The sequence below is a fragment of the Emys orbicularis genome, chromosome 6 (genome assembly GCF_028017835.1).
Source record: "Emys orbicularis isolate rEmyOrb1 chromosome 6, rEmyOrb1.hap1, whole genome shotgun sequence".
Lineage (NCBI taxonomy): Eukaryota > Metazoa > Chordata > Testudines > Emydidae > Emys > Emys orbicularis.
In genome coordinates, this window is record NC_088688.1 from 28,286,321 (window position 1) to 28,297,196 (window position 10,876).

Consider the following 10,876-nt stretch of genomic DNA (forward strand, 5'->3'; position numbering starts at 1 on the left):
GTCCTTTTCTGCAGAACTGCTACCTAGCCATTCGGTCCCTAGTCTGTAGCAGTGCATAGGATTCTTCCGTCCTAAGTGCAGGACTCTGCACATCCCTTTCAACTCAACCATACAGTTGTGAGTTACTTCCACAGCATGCCCCACACTGGTGGCCTGAATGGTGTATGACCGGGAATGAGAATGAAAGAGGGTTTATTTGTTTTCTTTTATCTCCCCTTTGTATCATGTTTTCCAAGTCTCTAATTTAAATATACACTGTTGTGGTGAGAAATACAAAGTAAATTTGGATGCAAACATGCAAACATGTAACATGTCATAGTATTAGCATTGCCGTGGGTCTGGGTAGGTACATTTAACACATTGTTTGTAGACTGAGATTTAGTAACCCTGCATGGAGGGAGGCAGAGGCAGGGCCGGTGCTACCATTAAGGCAAACTAGGCGGTTGCCTAGGGCACCAAGATTTGGGGGCGCCAAAAAGCGGTGCCCCCAATTTTTTTTTTTTACAGCGTTCCTACGGCCCCTCCCCAAGCGTGCGGTCGCCGCTCCACTTCTCCCGCCTCCCAGCCTTGCGGCACCAATCAGCTGTTTGGCGCCGCAAGCCTGTGAGGGGAGGAGAATTAGAGCTGGGGCAGCGTGCTCAGGGAGGAGGCAGAGCAGAGGTGAGCTGGGGTGGGGAGCTGCTACACAGCTCCCCGGGCCGGGGGGAGCTGCCGCGGGGGGGGGGGGGGGGGGCCTCAGGACGGGGGGGAGCTGCCGTGGGGGGGGGGGTGCCTCAGGGCAGGGGGGGGCGGGGAGCTGCCGCAGGGCGGGGGGGGGGGGGCGCAAGGTGGAAGTTTCGCCTAGGGCGCAAAACTTCCTTGCACCGGCCCTGGGCAGAGGCTATGAATGAGTCAATGTTAGAAGACTTACCCTTTGAAATGTTCAATCTTTTGAATGCTTGCTTTGCCACATTAACATTCAGTAATGTCAATTCTTTTTGTCCGTGCCCTCATTCAAGTGCATGCACAAATGTGTGTGAACACACCACTGCTCTCTGCTGGATGGAGTATCACATCTGCTCAAGTGTGTGTCACATGACTGCAACCATCCTAAAACCTCTATAAACCCTAATACTATCACACAAGTGCAAATATTACATGGGTTGCTACTTGAATTTGTGCTTACTATTATTACGGGATACACTGGAACTGATTCTCATTTATACCCATTTTTCAGGCCCCTTTATGAAGCCAGAGCACTGTAGAGAGGACTTAGTGAAAATGAGAATCAGACCCATTGTATTTACAGTGTATCTTGTGATTTTTTATCACAAGTCTCGCGATATTTTCAGTTTTTCTTAATGCTCTAGCTCTTGAGGTGATTATGGTAAGAATCTCAGCTTTCTTTTTCAAGTAAATTTCTAGCTCTCATGAGTGCAGAAGAAAGCCAGAAAACATGAGCCTGAAAGTTTTTAAAAAACAGTAAAAAGTCAGAAGGATCCAAAATTTATAACTTTTTAAATCTCATCCCATCCCTTAGACCAGTCCCAGGATTGGGGAGAGGGGACTGTCTCATTATTTTGGAAAGTTTGGAATTGCCCTGGTTATATCCATCATGGTGGCTCTGACTCACATTGAATAATGTCTTACTCCACAAGCATCTCCATTTGTTTCTGATCCATTATTGGATCTGGCCGTCAGACCAATTACTATGGAGTAAGATACTATTTAGTAGGAGTAAAGGGGCCAATTCTAATTTTGGATAGAATTAGGTCCAGTGCCTATTGCAGCATTTTTGTACACACAGAGAAACCACATTTAAAGGCAGTTAGTGACAATATTCTCTAGCTGGTTCTCAGCACTGAAGGACTAACTCTTCCTCACTAGTTTGCCACTAATCAGAAAGAGGAAATGTACATGTCAACGGCAGTTGCTTATAATATTATTTGTGTGTTTCTGCATGCACTTGTACTGGTAAATATTTAATAAAGATGCAATAAAAATGAATGGCACTGTAGCTAGTTCTGCAGTGGTGTCTACAATGTATAATGGGTACAATGTACCCATTTCCCTGTAGTCTATTTTAATTATGTGCAGTTATAAATATTAAAATACTATACTGTAAAATAAGATACTTACATCTCAAACTCTAATTGGATAGTCAGATACTAAAAAATTAAAAATGAAGATGCTATATTTATAGAGATGGATGAACCTGTCTGGATAAGAACCAGCAGCTGTCACCATTCCTCAAAAAGAATGAAACTAGAAGAGCTGCTCCTCTGATCACAAAGACATGTCCTCCATCACATCTCATTCTATGTTTGTCAGTGGTACAGTTTGTCATACTGCTGCTCTGTTAATCATCATTTTTAGATTTATACATAGCTTTTGTCAAAAAAGTGTTGCTCTGCAGCATTCTAACTAGCAGGGGGGAAAGGTTCTTTAGTTGTTGTTCTAGACACAAAGGAGCCTAATGGAGTTGGGCACCTATCTCCCACTGGATTTCATGTATGCAGTGGTGGTGTAGCTGGGTCGGTCCCAGGATATGAGAGAGACTTGGTGACCGAGGTAATATCTTTTATTGAACCAACTTCTGTTGGTGAGAAAGACAAGCTCTGTCCCGTAGAAGAGCTCTGTGTAAGCTGGAAAGCTTGTCTTTCTCACCAACAAAAGTTGGTCCAATGAAAGATATTCCCTCACTCACCTTGTCACTGGATTTCACGGCATTTTGGTGCCCGGTTCACGTAGGCACCTTTGATAATTCCAGCCAAAGTCTCTAACATACATTTCTCCATCTTAGTTTATGGGTGTTATTCATGGCTTTTACTAGATGACATCTAGGGGAGCAGTATCCTCTATATGAATGAGTGTTCTAAAATACTGTCTGTGAGTTGGATGCATCTTGGCTTTTCTCTCTGATTAGAGTGAAAATATGGATCTAAGTAGTGAAAGAGGAGAGAGTCCACACCTAGCTTTTGTAAAGCACAGCTGCTTAATTTGTTTTTAAAGACAAACCTCACAATTACACAGTACTACAGTAGGATAGTGTTTTAGGTCTAATGCAATACTCATTGTGCAGGAAGTCAGACTAGATTATCATGATGGTCCCTTCTGGCCTTAAAACCTTGAGTCAATAGAAGTCTCTCCATTGCCTTCCTTTGGCATTGAATCAGGCCCTTAGTAATTAAATTGGCAGCTAGTTTCCTCTCTTCCCTTCTGAAGTGGTCCCTAGACTTTTCCCTCATGAAGGAACCTGCTCATTTCAGGCACATTACAGAACACTACACTTTCTACTGCATAAACCAACTTCATTTTATTTACAGCCTTGATAGGCTGGATATCTAAAACACTTTATTTGTTATAAATGCAATAAACAGATTTTCAGATAAATGCTTTAGGGATGAGGTGGCGGGAGTTTCAAATTCTGCTCTCATTACACCTATGTAATGAGGTGTAACTCCATTGACTCCATGATCTTTGAATGGCAGGACTGGCCTTACAGGTGGGAAATATGGGCGACCACTCAGGATGCTGTGGCTAAGAGACAAGAAGTGGGGTGGACCTGGGCTGTGAGGCCACGGAAGAGAGCTCAGGGGCCATAGGGAGGGCAGCGGGAGCCCGGGAGTGATGAGGAGGCCAGGGCACTAAAATATAAATTGGCTCATGGCTCCATTTTCCCTCGGTCAGCCCTGTAGAAGGGGTGCAGATGTGACAGCTTCAGAGGGGTAGCAGAGCAGTGCTGACCATGCAGAAATCATGCAGCTGGAATTCTTCATCACCTGAATGCTTGCCTTCTGCTTGAGCACATAAACCTATGTACATTTGGAGCAATCTTATGTGACTTTAGAGCACTGCCTATGTTTACCCTTAAAAATTCCTCCTTTTGTGTGAGCATCCAAGTCCTTTGCTGGGCAACTAAGAGTGACCCTTTAAAGATCTCCATGTTCAATATTTTCCCACCTAGGACCCAAAAAAATCTAGTGTCTTATTGCCACTATCACACAATCCTTTGCTGCTGGTTTGGGGAGCTGAGAGAATCAGGTGCAGGGAGGAGAGATCTACCCGTAGAGCTGCTGCAGCTGCTTTCTCACCCCTCACTCCTGTGCATGACCCATTCTGCGTACAAGTTCAGGGAAGCTGCTGCTTCAAGATAATGTCAGTTACTATTATTATTAATGGTTATTGTGAAAACCAAATGAGCAGGTAACTCCCACAGCAAACAGTACAGAAATCATCCGTTCAGTGGCACCGAGGTGTTAGCAACCTGTGGCTATTAAGATTAGGATTGAGGGAGAGATTTTTATAGGCACAAGATTTACATTTTGATAGTGCTTTGCCAAACAACCCTTAAATAGGATGCAAATTCTGTGCTTTGCAAACAGTTCTCAGGCTACACCGTTTATTTTTCAGTAACAAATTTAACTCCAGCTTCTAGGAAATGGCACTCGTTCTGGCACTGGAACCAGTGAGTCAAAAGACATATGCCTTTAATGGGGCTTTTGGCAAGCATGGCGGCATTAAAGCTATTATTAAGGTCGGCACAAGCAGACCTAATAGTTTATTTCATGCTTTACAAATAAAAATCAATGTTTAGGGCAAAAATAATATAGTCTAAAACACACTGTGGAAATATTTACACAGATAAATTAACTAATAGATGCACCCTCTTTAGGATAATAAACTACAAGCTAAAGGGAAAGTGGAGGACAGACTTCTCATGGTGCTCCAAGGAAGGGTAAGGAAATCATTTAAAAAAGAAACCCCAACTAAATCCAGGTAAAGCGCTGGCCTTGAATTTATATTTAACTTTATGTGCTGAGCGGCATGATCTACCACAGATTTGTGAGGGGAGGATTCATAAGTGTAGTGTATTATTACTATATATTAATGCTTGTAATTATACCACTCACAGCTGTGATCCTGTCACATTTCATAAGATAAACAAGTTTAGCCTGGATCAAGACCTGGATAGATTTGTGTCTTCAATATGGCTGACAACTGCTTAAAAACGTAGTGAACAGGAGTGATTAGATTTAGTTCAGCAAAAGGAAACCAGTGGGGGAGAGACTTTTCAAATGCACCTGAGGGATTTAGGCACACACGTCCCATTGATTTTTATCTTTAAAATCACCCATTAAAGGGCCGATACCTGTTGATATTGCACACCAGTTACATGGATTTCCAGATTCTAAGGAAATCCAATCCATTGTTCCTTTTCCTCTTCATGGCAGCTCTTTTCCTCTAAGCACAATGAACCCCAGAGGTGTGCACACAGCAAAACTAAAATGTGTAATATTAATTCCCAATATAAAGGAGTATGTGATAGCTGTTCCTGGAACAACAAGGTTTGATCTTTCCTCCAATCTGCCTGGGGACTAACTAAATAGGTAGCTTTTCTGTGGCATCCAAAACAAGCATACAAGTAGGCTTGCCAACCCTCCAGGATTGTCCTAAAGTTTCCAGGAATTAAAGTTTAATCTTTAATTAAAGATTGTCATGTGATGAAACATCCAGGAATACATCCAACCAAAATTGGCGACCCTACATATGAGACAAAAAACACAGACCCACCACTTATCTCCTAAGAAGGTCTGATGATCAAACCATTCTTAATGCAAAAATATGTTTCCTTGCAAAAAGAGGGCTGTTCCATTTTTATTTTACAGGAGCTGGCAAACTTTAGGTATAAACTAGAAATTCCCTCTTATACCACATACCTTTATAAAGAAGAAAGGGATGTTGTTTCAGGAGATGGAATTAATGGAGCTGGGGAGCAGGTTTCATGCTGCATGCTCTAGCTCTCTCTTCCCTCCCCCAGCTCTGGTAAGAACACTGCATGGTTGGGGAACACAGGAGTTTGGAAGGCCTGGCTAGGCAGAGTAGGAGAGAGGAGCAACTCCAGCAGCCTGCTTGTCTCACACATTGGCTGCCTCTTTGTGGCTTCCACCTTCATGTGACATGGATAGATATACACAGGTGCAGCCCGGGGACCAATGTTAGCATAGCTCTGATGATAGTTGTGGTGGCATCAAGAAGCAACATGGAAAGCTGCATACTTAGTTCAGCTTCCCCAATCAATATGCATTCGGGAGGGAGGCATGATTACCTGTGGATCCTTGGGCTTTGTGAGGCTGGTAGCCCATACTTCCTTGACCACTACATGTCCACTAAGGCCCTGATCCTTTACCACAGAAGTAAATAGGAGCTTTGCCTAACTCTTCAGGGAACAATATGTTTTACATCTTAAATGCTATTGATTTTTCAGACTACTTTTTCTTTTCCTATGTATGCATGTTTGCATGGCTGGAGAAAACGTAGGCCCAAGATGCAAACAGATGGCTACTCAAGTAATTTCCCATTGAGTTCATTTTGCTGGATTGATGAGACTTGTTTAGAAAGAGAACGGCTTCCTTGCCTCTCGTCTCCTGCCTGCAGCTCCATCCAGATGAACACCTCATAGTAGTCCTTTATTTCAAAGGAAACTTCAGTAATCAATGAAATTGTGAAGGACATGGTAACAAAGCCATGAACAAATATCTTCAGTTAACTGCATGTGATAGAATTGTTTAGTACATGCCCCTATGAGTGTCATCAAAATAATGGCTTACGAAAATCTAGGATAAAAGAAGACTTGAGTTTCACTGATTGAACTGTTTTTTTAAATGAACGTGTTTCCCTCTTGGCTGGGGTGAAGGTGCTTGTTAGTTCTGTTCTTAATAAATCATGGCTTTCTTGGAAATGGAAGGAAGCCTGGACATAAGAAATGCATTTTTCTGTGCTCCATGCATTGCAAGATAAGAAGGTCTGAAGGCAAAGAAGGGCACTCACATGCTATTGATAATTTTTTTGTGCTTTTGTATTCATGACTGAACAGCTTCAGAATGAGGATATTTCTACAAGATACTTCTAGGAATATGGTGTTGGTTCTGATTTTATTTGTATTGTGGTGGCACCTAGAGACTTCAGCACCATTGTGTACTGTACAAGCACATAAGGAAGAGGCCTAAAATTACCATTCACAAGGACAAGTAGCAAAATTCTCTTTCTTCTCTTCCATCCACTCAAAACTGCCAGGAATATAAAACCACCATATCTCAGTCCGAAATCCTCTGACTCAGACTTTCAGAAAGTCTGGGTACATTTGCACAATAAGTCATGTGTTTTCTGAAAAACTGGTCCTAGGTATGAAACCAAGGTTTATCTAATTTTTCTAAATAGGAAGTAAAGTTCTCAGACTTACATTCCTAAACCCAAGAGAATTCCTGTAACATTTTCTCTCCTCAATAGCTAGGTTACCTGAAATATGACGACACTGGTTAGGGAGACAAGATGGGTGAGGTAATATCTTTTATTGGACCAACTTCTGTTGATGAGAGAGACAGTAAAAGATATTACCTCCCCCTCCTTGTCTCTATAATATTCTGGGACTGACATGGCTACAACGACACTGCAGACAACACTGATTGATAGTTTCTCCAATATTACTGGTAGAAATAAGACTATTGTCATTATAACAAGGTGATATGCCAGGGGTTGCCTGTGATAACAGGGGACAGGACTTGATGAACCAAGGAGGTCTCTTCCAGTTGTATGTTCCTATGTTATATGTCTTAGATGAGGGAAACCTATAAAATTACCTATATTTTTTATATTCTGAGACCAGAAGGTTGTTTTTACTGTTTTGTTCTACTCTATATCACCCCTGATTAACAATATAGGAACCACACACACCCATTATGTACAGCTTTGCTCTAATGTATTATCTGAAGGGAATCATGATACAGGCATAATACAATCTGGGTACAATTCAACCACAGCTACTTTGCCTGGTCTCACTCTGCTTTTCAATCCTATGGGCAGTTTACCAGCCATGTACTTCACCCAAGTACAAAAGGTTCCTTGCAACAGGAAGGTAGGTTTCCAACCTAACTTCAAATATGAAACATAAATATTAGAGCTGAGCTATTAAGTTGCAAGAAATAATATACTTGATAAGTTTCACCTTTTCTGTTTGTGAGAAAAGGGCCTGATTCAACTACTATTAAGTCAATGGGAGACTTTCATTAACTTCAGAAGAGGTTGAATTGTGCCCAGATTGTGCAATTCTCAACTATTCATAATTATGAATTTCTCCACAAAATAATTCTTAACGTGCAGATCACTTGCAAAGTGTGAATATTCACAGTTCATGCTGTGTGGGTTGGTTAAATCAAGTGTTTGTTTCCTGATTGGATTAATTACATAACTAATCAACAAAGAGCAGTTGGGAATATGACAGTTGAATACACAATCTAAAATTCATGCTGAGTTGGTTAATTACATTTGTCATCCCATTAGGAAAGAAACAGTATCACTTGATTTACATAGTTAAGCAATGAATTTTGAATTGTAATATTCTCAATTCACAATTTACATTTCATGCTGTTGGTTAGTTACATAAGTCGTGTGATATTGTTTTGTTTTCATGCTTGGATGACTTATGCTACTGACTAATACAATGCGAACTATAATTTGGCAATCCAGTGCAAAATCTGAAATTTGCTTTATGCAAATATGCAGATATCTGGGTGAAAATGCACTTTTCACAAGTATTCATGGCAATAAAAATTCAACACTTCAGTGTTCATGGAAAATGAACACGAAAGACTTGCAAATAAGGTTGATCTAATGGAATTTCATAATTTGAATTAATGTTCACAGAACATTTTCACACATTTCTCATCTCTAACAAATATTACTGTTGCTGTAATATTCTGTAGTACTGTGGAACTTTCTGACTTGGCTGCGACTGAGTCACCAGGAATGAAATCACCACAATGATACTATGACATCTTATGTGCACATTGGTTATCTAAAAATACCTTTATCAGTAGCTATTTGGGTACAATGACATCAAGCTAATGACAATTACCCGTATCAGAACTCTGTCAGTATCAGGAACGCTGAAACCTCTCAGAATCTTGTGACCAAAATAACCTCATATTGTGCTGTATTTTTCCCACTTTGTTTAGAAAGTGGGTCATATTTGCCCAGCTTGTGGTCATTCCGAATATGTTTTGGGAGGCTATCTTGTACTTCAGAATCTATGCTTTCATTTTTTTAAAAAATATATATTAAGGAGCAAATTTTCAAACCATATGTCATTGCACAGTACAATGGAACAAAGCGATTTCCTTCTAGCTCTCTAAATGGGTTGAGTTAAATTACAAAAATGAACGGATGTAAACTGATTTTCAGAGCTGCTGAGCTCCCACAAATCCCTTTGAAATTAATGAAAGCGGAGTGTGCACTTTTCAAAATCAGGACCCCTTTATTTAAGTGCTTATATATGAGTTTGGGTATAATTTTGTGTATAGCTAAACTTGAAAATTTGGATCATAGCTCTAGCATTTGTGTTTGCAAAACTAACCAAATTGTGAGTTGAATTCAGACCGATTCAGCGGTGATTGCCTGAGTCTTCAGGCAGTCTGAAATAGATCTGTAAGTTGGTGACTTGACAGAATGCTTTGCAATATGTTGTTTACCCAGAAGTCTAGCGATTTAAATGCAGCAGCATATAATATATTTCACTGCTGATCAAAGCATGCAAGAAGAAAGAGTCTATTAAGATCTATATGACTCCATGTCAGTATCTTGGTTTGGCCTCTCAGGTGGATGTAGTTTAATTCATGCCAGATCTTTATGGGTGAAATTTGGGAGAGTTAGCTCTATACTTTTCTAATTAGACCTTTCATTATATTAATTCTCAAGGTTTTGTATAAGAGCCAAAACTTAAATTTTTACTCAGGTAAAACTCTATGGAAGTTCTTAGAACTTTTGACAAAGTAAAGACTGTAAGATTTGTCCTTAAAATAAAAAGATAATGCAGTAATTTATTTTGTAAGAGAGAGAAGTACCCGGGCTGTTATATATGAAGAACTAGTTTTTGAAACCTGCACATTTCACTAATTTCAAGTGTGCTGTTTGTAGACAGTCATTAAATGATCTTCCTGCAACAAGTTGTTTTTCTTTAAAATGTTATCGCCTTTCTATTTCCTTTGAGCTCTAGTACAGTATGTGTGATGTCTTCATAGCACTCTAACCACAGTACTTTTAAAGGGCTATCAACGTAACACGGTAGTGGTAATTTGGTAAACAAATGGTTCTCACAAACTAGTAACGGAAGATTGGTATTTTAAACATGATTAAACATTGCACATGTCGTAGTTCATGCAAACTTCCTGTGCCTGATACAAATTATATGTAAAAGGTCCCAGGGAGAGTTTGGTGTTCTGTTGGTTCACCTAAAATGATATTGTATTGTACAGCATAAATAAAAATGACTGTCCAAATTCTGTCCTGATTTAGTGCATGGCAGTCTTTTTATTGACTTGTAGGGGGCTGGATCTGGCCTTGTACTCTCTGCAATTCTAGTGACTTGAGTGGTCAAATGTTTTGTTGAAACTGTTTTGTTGTTTTTTATGGAAATTAGGTTTTTGACTAAACAAAATTTTTCACAAAAAGTGTCTGTTTCGGTTGAACATGTTGAGTTTGCTTAAAAAAACTGGACACCCAAAAGCCAAAATATTTTGCTTTGTAAGTTCCACCACAGTACCTCATGGGAGTCATAGTTCAGGTGACTTATGTCCCCACTGTTCTCTATGAGAGGGCTCCGCAGGTGGACTTAATCTCCCATGATTCATCCTAGCCATGGGACTCCAATGATGCACTGACCAGCTCACTAACATGTCTACACTGCACACTTAGCCTGGGCTCTGACCAGGCTTGAGCTCAAGCACCCCTTCAGTCCACACACAAATCAGTCTGACTCAAGTCAGCAAGCACTAGGGACGTGGGCCCTAGGACCCTGAGGGTTGGGGGATAGGTCCCACTGTGAGTTGGGTCCAGGCCCTGC